Raw genomic sequence first — 18065 nt, forward strand, 5'->3', positions numbered from 1 at the left:
CCCCTGAGAATTGTCAATCCACTCCCTTTCTATGTCCCTGATTCTATTATATTCATCAGTCTATTCTGCTCATCAGATTTTTTATTCACTTGATTTTTAGATTCACTTGTTGGTAGGTATGTATTTGTTGTCATTTTGTTGTTCATAATTTTTATCTTTGCCTTTTTCTTCTTCTTCCTCTTCTTAAAGAATACCCTTCAGCATTTCATATAATACTGGATTGGTGGTAATGAACTCCTTTAGCTTTTTCTTGTCTGTGAAGCTCTTTATCTGACCTTCAATTCTGAATGATAGCTTTGCTGGGTAGAGTAATCTTGGTTGTAGGTTCTTGCTGCTCATCACTTTGAATATTTCTTGCCACTCCCTTCTGGCCTGCATAGTTTCTGTTGAGAAATCAGCTGACAGTCGTATGGGTGCTCCCTTGTAGGTAACTAACCGTTTTTCTCTTGCTGCTTTCAAGATTCTCTTTGTCTTTTGCCCTTGGCATTTTAATTATGATGTGTCTTGGTGTGGTCCTCTTTGGATTCCTCTTGTATGGGGTTCTGTGTGCTTCCTGAACTTGTAAGTCTATTTCTTTCACAAGGTAGGGAAAGTTTTCTGTCATTATTTCTTCTAATAGGTTTTCAATATTTTGCTCTCTGTCTTCTTCTGGCACCCCAAAAATTCGGATGTTGGTACGCTTCAAGTTGTCCCAGAGGCTCCTTACACTATCTTCATATTTTTGGATTCTTTTTCTTTTTGTTTTTCCGGTTGGGTGTTTTTTGTTTTCTCATATTTCAGATCTTTGGTTTGATTCTTGGGGTACGTTGATATACAGTTGAGTTTCTGTATATTCTTTATTTCAGACAGTGTATGCTTAATTTCTGACTGGTCCTTTTCCATTTTTTTGTTATTCTCATTAAGGTCCTTGAAGGTCTCATCAAGTTTCTCGGCGGTTTTTAGAAGATTCTTGAGTAACCTTATAAATGTGGTTCTGAACTCTATGTCGTCCAGTAGTTTGCTTTCCTCCACTTCTTTCATTTGTGACATGTTTCTTTGTCTCGGCATTTTGCTGCTTCCCTGTGTTGATGGAGTGGCTTTGTGTGGTAGGTGACCTATAGGGGCCAGTAGCTCAGCCTCCCCAATCACCTGAGGTGGACACTCTTGGTACACCCCTTTGTGGGCTGAGTGCAAAGTCTTGGTGTAGTTAAGCCTTGATTGCTGTTGGTACACTGGGAGGAACTGACCTCCAGGCCAATTGGCTGTGAGGACCCGCTGTGTCTATAATGGAAGAACTGCTGCGCTGGAGACACGCTTATGGTGCAGGACTTGTTTCAGTGGGGCTTTGGTGCCCACTGAGTCTGCCTCTTGAATGTGTCACTTATGGATGTGAGGAGTTGAAATCTGGTGTCTCACACTGACCACTAGGTACACTGGCTTCTGGATCTCCAGTGGGGTACAGGTCAGCTACTGTCTGAGGCCACACAGCAGGAGCTACAGTGAGAACTACAGTTTTCTCCTCTTTGCTTGGGGTTTGGAGGTTTTGGAGCTGTCTGACCCAGGCTGCAAGTTTGCTAGGTTAAGCTGCGATAGGGCAGGCCATTCATATGCTAAAGCCGCTGCTTGGAGCTTGGGTGGGTTTGTAGATTGTGCGGGGCAGGGTCTCAGGGCGTCACTAGGCTAGGGCGTGGCAAACAGGATGGCTGCCAGTAAGGTGGCTCTGCATCTCCGACTGCATCTCCGCGTCCCGCACCCCAGCACAGTAAACAATTATTCCTGCGCGCAGCCCTGCAAGCAAGCCTCACTCACTTTCCGACCCGATGGCAAACAGTCCAGCTTCTCCCCGTAGGAGTTTGGGTCCCCCGTGTCTCCCCAAAAACTGGAGTTCAGAGTAATCGGGAGCTTGTCTCCCTTCGGGTTGAAAAAAATAGCGCTCCCAGTCGCCCGTCGCCAGCCCGATTCGTGCGCCTCTGTACCTCAGCTTTCCAGTGCTTGTGCACCTCTCAATGCTGTTTTCTCTTTCCTTCTAGTTGTAGAACTTCCACTCAGCCAGCTTTCCCGTGGTTCTGGGTGATAGACGTTTTGTTTTTTAGTTGTAGTTTTGAAATTGTTGTGTGAGGCAGCAGTTTAAGTGTTTACCTACGCCGCCATCTTGGATCCTCCCCAGGTACTCTCTTAAAGGGCCAACACACAAAATCTCATTTACAACCACTCACCCTCAGCTCTGGCCAAGGGAGGGAGGAACAGACTAGAGCAGGGGTGGGCAAACTTTTTGACTCGAGGGCCACAATGGGTTCTTAAACTGGACCGGAGGGCCGGAACAAAAGCATGGATGGAGTGTTTGTGTGAACTAATATAAATTCAAAGTAAAGGAGCAGAGGGGAGAGCAAGAGAACCCTCCGCTCTTTCGGCTCCGCGGGCCGAATAGAACAGCCGAACGGGCCGGATCCGGCCCGTGGGCCATAGTTTGCCCACGGCTGGACTAGAGTCATGTTAGGATAGACTGGGGTTTGTGGCTCTGGGGAGAGAGTTGACGGGACAGCTTCCAGGGTCCCTATGCTGAGTCCCTCTCCTACACAGCAGGCGTCATCTTTCTTGGGTGGAGCACTCCCGTACAAATGAACCTTCTCAACTTCCTATTTTATACCCTGTGGAGTTCATACCCTGAAGAGGAGTCAGCTGCCTGGTCCTGGGGCATAGAGGTCCAGGCAGACTGAGGGTGGGGAAGGTCAGTGATGGAGATTTGTGGCTCTGTGACAGGGGCCATCTCTTCTTCCTGTGAACCTGACCTGTGCCTCTCCCTCATGGGAGACCGTCTAGCCCCATCCTTCTAAATCCTGGCAGCCCTGCCCTGCCAAGCTTGGACTCTCCAGGAGGTCCAGGTAAAATATGGGACAGACTAAGTTGTGTGGCCTTAGGACTGAGGCCATTTCTCCCTCACAAGCCAGTGCAGAGCCCTCCCTTCACACGACCACATCTTGGTCTGTTAGGGTCCAATAAACTCTGCTGACCTCACCTTCATGACTCCCTGAGACTCTTCCCTACTACAAAGATCTGCAGGCAGCCAGCAGGTGGAAGCTAGCCTTGGTGTACTCTGAGACTTTTACTAAGTGGCCTCAGTCTGAACCCAGCACTGACATTGACTTTGAGCTTGTATCAGTCTGGTGAACACTCACCCCTCCCTGGTGAATCACTGAGAATATACTTCATGCAACTCAAGTACCACCAGAGGTTCTTTCAGTGACTGAGACTAGTAGGCAGTGGCAGATGGAGGCAGGTGGAGGCAGGCAGAAGTGGATATCTAGGTGCCTTTGGTCTTTTGCTGACCTGCCCTCAGGCTCGGTGCTGGTGGAAGCTGGACTTGGTGCATAGCTTGGTCCTTCCCACACACAATTAGTCCCAACAGAGGAGGCCACAAACTGTGGATTGCAGAGAGCATAGAGAGTCCCAAACAAGAAGAACCCAAAGAAGCCCATACCAAGTCACATCATAATTAAAATAGCACAGGTTAAAGACAAAGAGAGAATATTAAAAGCAGCAAGAGAAAGGCAGTTAGTTACCTACAAGAAAGCTCCCATAAGACTGTCAGCTGATTTCTCAAAAGAAACATTTCAGGACAGAAGAAACTGGCATGAAATATTCAAAATGATAAAAAGCAAGACCTACAACCAAGACTACTTTACCAAGAAAGGCTAGCATTTAAAACTGAAGGAGAAAAGACAAGAAAAAACTAAAGAAGAAAGGAAAAAACAACAGAGTCATAGTAGGTGATTCTAACATCCCATTGACATTATTGAATAGTACTTTCAGAAAGAAAATCAATAAGGAAACAGTGGCCTAATTTGACACACTAGATCAGATGGATTTAATTGATGTCTTCAGAGCATTTCATCTCAAAGCAGCAGAATATAAATTCTTTTCTAGTACACATGGGACATATAGGCCACATGTTAGGACACAAAACACAGTTCAATAAGTTAAGAAGATTAAAAATACTAGTATATCAAACACCTTCTCTGACCATAGTGGTATGAAACTTGAAATTAATCACAAAAAGAAAAACAAAGAAAAACACAAAGACATGGAGGCTAAATAACATATTACTAAACAATGAATGGGTTAACAATGAGATAATGAAGAAATCAAAAGACACTGTGAAACAACTTACAATGAGAACACTACAACCCAAAATCGATGGGACACAGCAAAAGCAGTTCTAACAGGAAAATTCATAGTCTTACCTCATACTATGAATTCATAGTATTCATAGGCCTACCTCAAGAAACAAGAAAAGTCTCACATAAACAATCTAACCTTACAGTTAAAGGAACTAAAAGAGAACAGCAAACAAAGCCCAAAGTGAGTAGAGGGAAGAAAATAATAGAGTCTAAAAAATTATAAAAGATCAATGAAACCAAGAGCTGGTTCTCTGAAAAAATAAACAAGATTGACAAATCTTTAATCAGACCCATCAAGGAAAAAAAAAGAGAGAGGACCCACATAAAAAATAAATCAGAAATGAAAGAGTAGAAGTAACAACTAACACCCCAGAAATACAAAGGATTATGAGGAAATATGAACAACTATATGTCAACAAATTGAACAATCTGGAAGAAATGCATGAATTCCAAGAAACATAAACTCTCCCAAAACGGAATCAAGAAGAATCAGAAATTCTGAACAGACAGATTACAACTGATGAAACTGAAGAGGTAACCAAAACCTCCCAGCAAACAAAGTCCTAGACTGGATGGCTTCACAGGTTAATTTTACCAAACCTTTAAAGAACTAACACCTATCCTCCTCAAACGATTCAAAAAAATTCAGAGGAGGGAAGACTCCCAAGCTCCTTTTATGAAGTCAGCATTATCCTAACTCCAAAACCAGATAAAGACACTACAAAGAAAGAATATGATAGACTAATTCCCAGATAAACATAAATGCAAAAATCCTCAACAAAATAATAGCAAATAGAATCCAGCAATACATGAAAAAGATCATATTCCATGATCAAGTGGAATTTATTCCGGGGATGCAAAGTTGGTATACTATCGCAAATCAATTAATGTGATACATCACATGAATAAGTGAAGGATAAAAACCATACGATCTTATCAACAGGTGCAGAGAAAGCTTTGACAAAATCCAGCACCTATTTATAATAAACTCTCTCAGCAAAGTGGGACTAGAGGGAACATATCTCAAGATAATAAAGGCCATATAGACAAACCCACAGCAAACATCATACTCAAGGAAGATAAACTAAAAGCATTTCCCTTAAGATCAGAAACAAGGCATGGATGTCTACTTTCAACACTCTTATTTAACATAGTACTGAAAGTCCTAACCATAGCAATTAGACAAGAAGAAGATGTAAAAAGCATCCAAATTGGAAAAGAAGTAAAACTGTCCTTATTTACAGATGACAAGATACTATATATAGAGACCCTAAAGATTCCACCAAGAAACTACAGGAACTGATAAATGAATTCAGTAAAGTAGCAGGATACAAAATAAATATCTAGAAATCAGTTGCATTTTTTATTCACCAACAATGAAGTATCAGAAAGGGAAATTAAGAAAAGAATCCCATTTAAAATTGCACCCAAAAAAATCCATACACCTAGAAATAAATTTAACTAGGAGGTAAAAGATCTGCATTCGGAAAATTATAAGCATTGAAGAAATTGAAAAACTACAGATAAATAGAAGCATATACTGTGCTCATGGATAGGAAGAATTAACATTTCTAAAATATCCATACTACCAAAAGCAATCTATAGATACTCAATAATACTGGAATAGTCAATAATAGTATGTATGGTGCCAGTTGGGTACTGAAAACATCAGGGGCACCCTTTGTAAGGTATATGATGGTCTAACCCATATGCTATACAACTAAAACAAATAAAAAATAATATTTAATGTAGCCCAGCTAGCGTGCCTCAGTGGTTGAGCATCGACATATGAACTAGGAGGTCATGGTTTGATTCCCCAGTTGGGGCATATGCCTGGGTTGCGGCTCTATCCCCAGTGGGGATTGTGCAGGAGGCAGCCAATCAGTGATTTTCTCTCATCATTGATCTCTCTCTCTCTCTCTCTCCCCCTCTCCCTTCCTCTCTGAAATAAACAAAAATATATTTTAAAAATAATAATAATATTGAATGTAAACTGCAATTGAAAAATATTTTTAATTAAAAATAAAGGGATTTTTAAAGAATACAAATATTTTCATATTTTAATGTTTACGCTTTAGCTCAATGTCTTTTAATTGGAATAGTATATTTATTAAGATAATTACTGACATAAATGAGTTAAAAATCTAATATGCTACTGTTTGTTTTATTTTTCCAGCCTGTTCTATGTTCCTTTTCTTGTATTTTTACTCTCATTTTCCTACCTACTCGCATTTTTAAAACAGCTCTATTGAGGTATAAATTACATGTGATGAACTGCATATATTTAAAGTGTCAATATGGTAAGTTTTAATATATGTATATACCTGTAAAATCATTCTTCCACTCAAAATAATGAACAGGTATTGATAGTCCTCTAACTTTATTCCTGCACATTTTCCCATGAATTTTAGAATGAGGTTATCAATTTCTATAAGAAGGTCACCTGGAATTTTGAGATTGCATTGAATCTGTAGATCAATTAGGGGAGAATTGACATCTTAATACTGAATCCTGTAAGTCATCCTATATAATAAAAGCCTAGTAGCATCATGTCCTCATGCGATGCCCTCGTGCGACGTCATCCCAAGATGGCCGCCACAAGATGGACACCACAAGATGGCTGCCACAAGATGGCTGCACACACAGCAGAGGTGGGGCCCAGTGGCTGCTCCACATGGTGAGGCCTGGGGGTCCCGCGGCCAGTCCCGGCGGAGGAGGCAGGTTGCAGCAGGGGAGGGCAGATGTGGGCGATCAGGCTGGCAGGGGAGGGCAGTTGTGGGCAATCCCCATGCACGAATTTCGTGCACCGGGCCTCTAGTTGTCTATAAGCAAATGCCAAAGACTAGGTAGCTTATAAACAAAATAAATTTATTTCTCACAGTTCTGGAAGCTGGAAGTGCAAGATCATGGTGCCAGCATGGTTGAGTTCTTGTGAGAGCCCTCTTCCAGTTTTCAGATGGCTAACTTGTTGTACCCTCACATAATGGAAAGAGTGCTACTAAACTCTCTGGCCTCTTCTTATAAGGGCACTCACCCCATTCATGAGGGCACCACCCTCATGACCTAGTACCTCCCAAAGGCCCTGTCTCCAAACACCATCTCACTATAGACTAAATTTCAACATATGAATTTGGGGGTGGATGCAAACATTCACTTCACAGCACCCACGAACAATGTACATCTCTCCCTTTTTTTAGGTCTTTGTTAATTTCTCTCAGAAAGGTTTTATAGTTTTTAGTGTATGGGTCTTGCATAATTTTTAATCAAATTATCCCTAAGTATTTAATATTTGTTATGCTATTATAAATATTTTTATTTTCAATTTTGAATGTTGAATAATCAATATGCACAATTGATGTTTGTATATAGATACTGTATTTTGAAACCTTGCTACACTCATTCATTAGTTCTAATAGCTTTTCTGTAGATTCCATTGAATATTCTATATAGATTATTAGCTGACTTTAAAATAAAGACAGTTTTACTTCTTCCTTTTCAAAATGGATGCATTTCATTTTTTTTTTTTCTTACCTTATTGCATTGGCTAGGACCTCCAGGACAATGTTGAATAGAATTAGTGAGAGTGAACAACCTTGTCTTGTTCTTAATCTTAGGGGGCAAGTGTTTGGTCTTTCACTATTTTTTTAAAATACATATTTTTATTGATTTCAGAGAGGAAGGGAGAGAGATAAAAATATCAGTGATGAGGGAGAATCATTGATTAGCTGCCTCCTGCACGTCCCCTACTGGGGATAAAGCCTGTAAACCAGGCATGTGCCCTTGACCAGAATCAAACCCAGGACCCTTCAGTCCACAGGCTGACACTCTATCCACTGAGCCAAACTGGCTAGGAGGGCAAGGTCTTCCAATATTAAATATAATGTTAGATGCAGATTTTCCATAGATTCCTGTTATCAGGTTAAGGACATTTTCTTTTATTACTATTTTTTTCTTTAAGGGATCTGGGCCTTTACATTATCTAATATTCTTGAATGAGTTTGGTAGTTTTTGTCCTTCAAGGAATTTGTTCATTTCATCTAATTTGATGGAATTACTATAATAAAGCTATTTATAATATCTGTAGAATTTGTAAGTATGTCATCTCTTTAATTCATGATATTAGTATGTATCTGCCCTGTTTTTTTACTATATATTTCAATCCCTGAGTTTCTTAAGTCCATGCTTATATTAATACTTTCTGTATTAGTCAGGGTTCTCTAAAGAAATAAAACCAGTAGGATGTGTGTTATATACTAGATAGATAAATAGATAGGGAAGGAGACAGATTGATTTATTATAAGGAATTGGTTCATGTGCTTATGGAGGCTAAGTCGCAACATTTGCAGCCAGCAAACTTGAGATTTAGGAGAGCCCGTGATACAGTATCTAAGTTCCATGAGTGCTGATGGTGTAAGTGCAGCCTGAAAGTCAAAAGGCTCAAGATCCAAGAAGAGCCAATGTTTCAGTCTGAGTCCAAAGGCATAAGTAACCAATGCCTCATTTCAAGTAGCTAGGGAGGAGGGTCTGCCCTGTGTTTTACCCAGACCAGTCTGGCTAGAGGTTTATTGATTTTTTTGATATTCTTAATCAGTCAGAAATTGCTTTCATTAATCCTCTCTACTGTGTTTTTGTTATCTGTTTTATTGATTTCTGCTGATATTCGGTATTCCTGTCTTCTGCTTGCTTTGGGTCTCATTTTTTTTTTTTTTTTTCTAGTTTGTTAGGATGGAAGCTCAGGATATTGATTTGAGACTTTTTTTCTTATAAGCTTTTAGGACTATAAATTTCCGCCTAAGTACTGCTTTTGATACATAACTTTTCATTTTCATTCAGTCCAAAATAATTTCTTATTTCCCTTTTCATTTCCTCTTCAACTCATGAGCTACTGTGAAGTACAGTGTTTAGTTTCCAAATATTTGAATATTTCTGTTATTGATTCCTTCATTGATTCCTTTGTGGTCAATAACATTTTTTTGTATGACTCGAATCCTTTTAAATGTATTGAGAATTGTTTTATGGTTCAAAAAAATGGTCTACCTTGATAAATCACTGTTCCATGTGCAATAAAAAGGAATGCATAGTTTGTTGCTGTTGGGTTTGGTGCTCTAAGAAGATCAATGAGCTCAAGCTAATTGATTGTGTTGGTTTCTTCTTCTATATCCTTAATTATTTTCTGTGTTATTATATCTATTATAGAGAAAAATCTAATAAAATTGTGGACTACAATTATGGATTTGTCTATTTCTCCCTGAAGTTATGTCATTTCTACTTTATGCATTTTGAACTTCTGTTATTAGGTGCACATATGTTTAATATTGTTATGTCTTTCTGATAAATTGACTACTTTATCATTATTATCTTCTTTATCCATAGTAATATCCTTTGCTCTGCAATCTACCTTATCTAATATTGCTATTCAGCTATATTTTAATTATCAGTGTTAGCATGAAAAATCTTTTCCATCCTTTTCTTTTAATCTATTTGTATCTTTTTAAAAATCCCCACCCAAGGATATATTTATTGATGAGAGAGAGATATATATGAGAGAGAAACATCTAACAGTTGCCTCTCATATGCACCCTGACCGGGGATTGAACCCAAAACCATTTATGTGACCTGACTGGAAATTGAACCTGCAACCTTTTTGGTGTATGGGACAATGCTCTAACCAACTGAGCCACCCGGCTGGGATACATGTATATGTATATGTATATGTATATGTATATGTATATGTATATATTTTTAAATCTTAATATGTAAAGTGTGCTTCTTTTACATAGTATGTAGTTGGTTTTGCTTTTTTCTCCTATCTGGCAATTCCTGCCTTTTAGCTGAAGTATTGAGATCATTTACATATAAAGTAGTTATTGGTATATTTAGTTTTAAGTGTATTATATTGCTACTAGTGGCCCAGTGCACAGATTCATACACATTGAAAGGAAAGTAATTAGAAGAAAGATTCATGCAGTAATTACGTTACTGCAAAAAATTACACGTCAAATAGTATATATAATACTAGAGGCCCGGTGCACGGATTTGTGCGCTGGTGGGGTCCCTCAACCTGGGCTGTGGGGATCGAGCTGAAACTGGCAGTCCAACATCCCCCAAGGGGCCCTGGATTGCAAGAGGGCACAGGCCAGGCCGAGGAACCCCATCGGTGCATGAATCCGTGCACCAGGCCTCTAGTATGCATATAAAATCTTTGGTTAATCTCTTCCCGCCTTCCCACCTTCCCTCTTCCCTCTGAGATTCATCAGTCTGTTCCATGTTTCCATGCCTGTGCATTGAGTGTCTGCCCCCTGGTGGTCAGTGTGTGTCATAGCTATCGGTCAAATGGTCAAACAGTTGGACACTTAGCATATTAGCCTTTTATATATATATAGATAGTATTACCAGAGGCCTTCCTTCCCTCAGCTGCTGGCACCGGATTCCCTCTGGCAGCTGGGATCTGGGCTTCCCTCACAACCCCTGCTTCGTCCAGAAGGACATCCAGTCTAATTAGCATATTATGCTTTTATTATTATAGATAAAATTAAAACACGTGTGCGATTGGTGCCAGTGAGAGCTTTATATGTATCGTGCATGTGTGAGTCAATGTTTACTTTTAAATTGCCAGTGCCAGTCGGTCGGTCGGATGGTCAGATGGACGTACAGTCGGTCACTTAGCCTTTTATATACACTGAGTGGCCAGATTATTATGATCTCTGAATGCATAATAATCTGGCCACTCAGTGTGTGTGTGTGTGTGTGTGTGTGTGTGTGTGTGTGTGTGTATGTGTGTGTGTGTGTGTGTATATATATATATATATATATATTAGAGACCCGGTGCGTGAATTCATGCATGGGTGGGATCCAGCCAGCCTGGCCAGGGGGAGGGGACATAGGCGGTTGGCCGGCCTGCCTGCTGGTCGAACTCCTGGTCGAGGGGACAATTTGCATATTAGCCTTTTATTATATAGGATATACACTGAGTGGCCAGATTATTATGTGTTCAGAGATCATAATAATCTGGCCACTCAAATCTATATAGATAGATTTGTAATTGGTCTCATCTCTTATTTTCTCCCTTCTTTTCTCCCTTCTCTTAGGTGAATTAGGTATTTCTATTATTTCATTTTATCTCTTTGTTGGCTTATTGGCTATCCTTAGTTGTGCTATGTTTATGTTTATAGATACATCTTTAACTTATCACAGTCTACTCCCAAGTGATATCATATCACTTCACATGTAATATAAGAACCTTATAAGAATGTATTTGCATGTCTCCACTCCCAGCCTTTGTGTTGTTATCATTGTCCATTTCCTTTACCTATGTTATAAATCCCACAATACATGTTTTCATTTTTCTTTAAATGGTCAATTATATTTAAAAGAGGCTTAAATAATAAGAAAAATCTTATATATTTTCTCATGTAGTTACCATGTCTGATGCAGCTCTCTTTAATACTCTGTCCTACAAACTCCAACTGTCTTGGCCTCCCTAGACTTGAAACTGTCTTCTTAACTCAGGGAGTTTGAACTCTTTCTTTTTGCACCATATTCTGAAAATTGAACCCTGGTATACCTGCTTTACTTTTGTTTCACTGAATATCTGAAACCATGTATTAAAAATATAAAGGCTCTGGATCATTTTATTTTCTCCAGTGAATATGTTCTTTAGCTTCTGCTAAGGTGTTAGGATAAAAACAAGCAATTTAGTCCAATCAGTGACTCATCTGATTAGGGGGTAGATTTCAACATTTTATAAGACCAGGTCTATTTCTGCACTAACTCCTCAGGTATAGTCCTTTCAGAGTCCCAGATGAAAGCTTGGGATGTTTGTATTAGTCTGGGTCCTCCAGAGAAACACCACTGATTTTTTATATAAAGAGATTTATTATAAGGTTTTGGCTCATGTAATTATGGAGGCTGAGAAATCCCAAACTACAGACTCAAGAAAACAATCGTTTAGTTCAGAGGCCCAACAACCAGACAGCTGATGGAGTAGATGCCAGGCTGAATCTGAAGGCCTGAGAACCAAGAGCACCAAGGACAGGAGAAAGTCAAGGTCCCAGCTCAACACTCAGGCAGAGAGAATTTCAACCTCCCCTGCCTCTTTGTTCTGTTCAGGCCCTCAACAGATTGGATCATGAGCACCCACATTGGGAAGGGCCAACTGCTTTACTCAGCTCACCAATTCCAATCTCTTCCAGAAACAGCCTCACAGATACACCCTCAAATAATGTTTAACCAGATATCTGGATACCCTATGGCACACTCAACACATAAAATTAACCATCACAGTGTTTTTCAGCCCTTTTCACCTTGGTGGACTCTACACTCCAATTTCTCTCTCTCCATCACAGTAAGACTGCAAGAGGCTCTGATTAGCTTCTTGGCTATTTAGCACCTGTTTTCTGTTTGGCTCTTTTACCTCTCGATCTGTGCTACTTATAAATTAGTGAATGACTTGGAAGGAAAATTGCTGAGATTATTGGGCTGATTTCTGTGTGCCTCTTTCTTTCCATGTTCATGGCCCCTCATGTCCTGGCTCATTTAGTATCCTTGAATTCCTCTTCCCCTTCCCAGCCCTATCAGAATGGTGTGCTCAGTTTTTCGGACTCTTAGCAGCTACTCTTCACTTGGGGGATCTTAGCTTCTCAGGTGCTACTTAAAAAATGGTAATTAACTGTCTCAAGGGAAAAAGTAACCTAGAATGTGGGACACTTGAGGTTCTGTTCTTTCTAAGGTCTTAGCTCTCAGTCCTAGCTATCTTAGTTAAGTCTTTTACGCCTTCAAATAGATTTTTTTAAAATGTAGCTTTTCTAGATGTCCCCTAAGGGAGCAATGGTCTACTATTGGGTAGTCCATTATAGATAGAAGCATATGCTTAATGTCTTGTGATATATTTTAACCTTGAAATATTTTTACTGTCAAATCAAGCTCTTTAAAGATAATCTTTAGTTTATGGACACAAATGGCAGTGCAAACAGTATGAGATATAACTATCCTTACTATTAACTTATGACACCAATTAAGATACATTATAGAATCTCTAAGTTATAAAAGAGAAACCTATTATAGGGACTGGTTACTATTATTATTACTGGTCAGTGCATATTTGAAAAAGAAAGTTTATGTAAAAGTCTGTATTAACACAAAGACTAATGCTTATTCTGCACATTTATACATGTTCAAACTATAAAGTTTCTCCTTAGAAACTAATTGCAATAACTTCTATTCTGGCTTTCTTTTCTTCCTTTAGTTTTCAATCTAGGACATGAAATCCATTTCAAAGCTACTGAGTGAAAACTGCAGCCTGTATTATAGAAGACAATAGCAAAATGTCTGTCCAGGACTTCATAATTTCTTTTCCTCTGCTTAGCTAATGTTTGTATTCTGAACACAGACTCATAATGGCGTTTCTAGTGTGGCTTGGAGATCACAGATTTCCATTAATGTCCACGAGCTCACAGGCCCACTGGTCACACAGCAGCCTTCAGCTGAGGATTTTAAAATCTCATCTACTTCTTGCTATTTTGTCAGTTCACTGTTTATATTTCACTTGCTGTACTCACCTGCTTCCCTTAAGGCTTCTCTGATATGTTCTCCAGCCCTGGAGTGTTGGCGAGTCCCTCTCCTCTAGTCTGGTGGACTAGACAGAAGTTTTACATTCAAACAAGAGCAAAGCTAAAAATGAAAGCCAAGTAGTCCTGGGAAGCTCACTAATACCGGGTTTGTTAAAATCATTTGTTTAAAGATGTTCGCATCTGTTGCTTGGCACTGATCCTTAAGCTCCAAGACCCCTACCTTCTTAACTAATTATCCTCATGTCAAGTAATCAGTTGGAGTTGATTGAGTATAGACTCATAAAAGTCCCCAAATCCCAAATCCCTCAAAATACAAGCAGAACACTGAGATGGAATTGAAGAACTTTTCTCAATCCAACTATTAAAGAAAGGGCATAACGGAAAACATAGCAGATATGGCTTTGTGAGAAAGCATTGTAACAGCCAGCCTGTTGTCCCTGACCCTCGCCCCTCGCCCAGCCCCCACAATGATCACACTGCTCCTGCTATAGATGAAGACCATGTATAATTCCACAGCATGGAATAAATGAGCAAGGGGAATTGTAAACAGTCTGGCCAACCAGAAGCAATAAAGACACAATGCTATCAAGATATGCAGGCCCTGTTCCCCACTGAGCTGATATAATCCACACTTGGCAAGGATGAGTTCTCACTGCAGGGCTCTGCTGCCTAAATAGGCAGACTCCCCTGGAGAAAGGCAGTGGGAGAGGGGAGAGAATGACAAAAGGAGAGAGAGAAACAACTGCTGTAGGGGAGACCCATGGTGAGAATTAAAATTGTAAGTATTCCCTTTGATCCAGAAATGCCAATTTTGGGAATCTTCCTATGAAAGTAAAAACCACAGTGTACAGGTAAATGTAGAATGTTTATTGTGGCATTATTTGTAGTTCTAAGAAACCTGGAAGAAAACCTAAAATATCTATAAATACAGAAATAATGTGGAAAATTAAGGAACATCCTACAAAGGAATATAAGGTAACTATTAAAAATAATAAATTGAACAATTATAGGTGTATATATATTTAGAACAATGTACATAATATAATAAATCAAGTGAAACAAACCCACATCTGAAACCTATATGTTCATGTTGACCAATGTCACCCCAATAAATAAAAAATCCTAAATAATAAAAGGCTAATATGCAAATCAACTGAATGGTGGAATGACCGGTCACTATGACACACACTGATCACCAGGGGGCAGACACTCAATGCAGGAGCTGCCTCCTGGTGGTCAGTGCGCTCCCACAGCGGGAGTGCCGCTCAGCCAGAAGCCAAGCTCACGGCTGACGAGCGCAGTGGTGGTGGTGGGAGCCTCTCCCGCCTTTGGGGCAGCGCTAAGGATGTCCTAGAGATGGCCCCCATGGGGAGCGGGCTTAAGCCGTCAGTCAGACACCCCCTGAGGGCTCCCAGACTGCAAGAGGGAGTAGGCCAGGCTGAGGGACCCCCCCCCAAGTGCACAAATTTCATGCACCAGGCCTCTAGTAAATAAATAAAATGAAACAAATAATAGAGTAACTGGTATTATATGACCCCATCTACATATGAAATAAAAAATAACTACATTTGCCCTAGCCAGTTTTGCTCAGTGGATAGAGCATTGGCCTGCAGACTGAAGGGTCCCAGGTTCAATTCCCATCAAGGGCACATGCCCAGGTTGCGGGCTTAATCTCCAGTAGGGGGCATGCAAAAGGCAGACTATCAATGGTTCTCAATATCATTTATGTTTCTATCTCTCTCTCCCTCTCCTTTCCTCTCTGAAATCAATAAAAATATACTTTAAAAAATACCTACATATGTCTGTTTCAACACAGAAAAGGAGTGAAGGAATTCACACTGAAATTTGATAGTGGTCTTGTCAGGAAGATGGAAGGAACAGAAGGTCGAGATTAATAACATGTTTCTTTAGACTTGCTACAATGAGTGTGTTTTATTTTCATAATTTAAAAATGTCATAAATTTAAGATATAAAAAGAATTTGAAACTTTAATAATTACAACTAACATTACAAGTAATGCCAGGCCCCGGAGCTCAGTGGGTGTGCAGTTCTCTGGCATTTGCTTTAAATTGATCCTGGTGGGTAAAGGTAAATAGCAACTTCTGCTCTGGGAGAGAGGTCCTACCTTGGGTCCCTCAACAGAAGCCAATTAAAGCACAGACTTGACAGTACCTCTGGAAAAGGCTGGTGGTTGTGAAATGAAAACTACACTTGCCTCTCCATAGCCTCAGCCACAGAGCTTCCCCAGGGGCCTCCTAAGCCAGTGAGCAGCCAGGAGAGGCATGGATAAAACTAGAACAGGTGCCCTAACTGGTTTGGCTCAGTGGATAGAGCGTCGGCCTGCGAACTCAAGGGTCCCAGGTTCGATTTCGGTTAAGGGCATGTACCTTGGTTGCGGGCACATCCCCAGTAGGAGGTGTGCAGGAGGCAGCTGATCGATGTCTCTCTCTCATCGATGTTTCTAACTCTCTATCCCTTTCTCTTCCTCTCTGTAAAAAAATCAATAAAATTCATTTAAAAAACAAAACAAAACAAAAAAACTAGAACAGGCTTTTGTCTGGGAAAATCCCATTACTCCAGCTACTGACAGCCTTTTTTGGCTCCTGTTCCACGCTTCAGAGATAAGATGCACAAGGCTGGCCCGGCTATTGCAGGAGTAAACATCAAACTCTGCAGGAAAGATGTTGCTGTACAGGTTTGATGTGCTCTGTGTTAGCATGTTGGTGGGAGACTCTAGGACCACTGGAAGCTAGCTGTGGGCACTCCAGTTGTCCATGGATGGCACTTAGACCTTGGAGGTGTGACACTTGACTCAGTATTTCAAATTTGTTTCATGCTAATAAAAGTTTCCAAATCTTATGCAGGGCAAGAGATATATGATATTCAATAATAATAAAAATAATATGCATAAACTATCTGTCCAATTTTCCCAACACCATTTATTCAATAAACTATCTATACCTCATTGCATGTTCTTTCCTCCTTTGTCAAATATTAATTGACTATAAGGGCATGGATTTATTTCTGGGCTCTCCCTTCTGTTCCATTGAGCTATATAGAACTATACACAAGAATAAACTCAACATGGATTACAGACTTAAATGATAGCCTCAAAACCATAAAAATCCTGGAAGAAAATATAGTAAAATCTTGGACATTTCTTGTGGCTATCATTTTTCTGATGTATCTCCTTGGGCAAGAGAAACAAAAGAAAAAATAAACAAATGCAACTATATTAAACGGAAAAGTTTTTGCACAGCAAAGGAAATTATCAACTAAATGAAAAGACAACCCATTGAATGGGAGAATATATTTGCCAAAGGTACACCTGATAAGAGGTTAATATCCAAAATTTATAATAAAGAACTTATAAAACTCAACACCAAAACCCCCCAAACAATCCAATTTAAAAATGGGCAAAGGATCTGAATAGACACTTCTCCAAAGAGGACATACATGTGGCCGATAGGCATATGAAAAGAACCTCAACATCACTAATCATCAAAGAAATGCAAATTAAGACCACAATGAGATATCACCTCATACCTGTCAGATTGGCTATCAACAACAAATCAACAAACAACAAGTGTTGGCAAGGATGTGAAGAAAAGGGAACCCTCCTGCACTGTGGTGGGAATGCAGATTGGTACAGCCACTGTGGAAAGCAGTATGGAGTTACTGCAAAAAATTAAAAATGGAACTACCTTATGACCCAGCAATTTCACTTCTGGGTACATATCCAAAGAAACCCCAAACCCTAATTCAAATGAATATATGCACCCCTGTGTTCATTGGAGTGTTATTTACAATAGCCAAGCTATGGAAGCAACATAATCGTCCACCAGTGAGTGAGTGAATAAAAAAGCTGTGCTATGTTTACACAATGGAATACTATGCAGCTGTTAAAAAAGAAGGAACTCTTACCCTTTGTGACAGCATGGATGGATCTGGAGATTATTATGCTAAGCAAAATAAGCCAGTCAGAGAAAGAAAAGTACTATATAATTTTACTTATATGTGGAATTTAATGAACAAAATAAATTAACAAAGTAGAAACAGCTTCATATATACAGAGGACAGACTGACAGCTATCAGAGGTGAGAGGATTTGGGGAGCTAGGTGAAAAAGGTTAGTGCATTAAGCAAAAACAACAACAAAAACCTGAATTCATTGACACAGACAACACTATGGTTATTACCAGAGGGAAAAGGGGGTGGGAGGAGGTAGGAGAGAGTAAAGTGGGAATAAATGGTGGTAAACACATAATACAACAGATAGATAATGTATTATAGAATTGTACACCTGAAACCTATATAATTTGATTAACCAATGTCACCCC

Source organism: Plecotus auritus (genome assembly GCF_963455305.1).
Source record: "Plecotus auritus genome assembly, chromosome: 2".
Lineage (NCBI taxonomy): Eukaryota > Metazoa > Chordata > Mammalia > Chiroptera > Vespertilionidae > Plecotus > Plecotus auritus.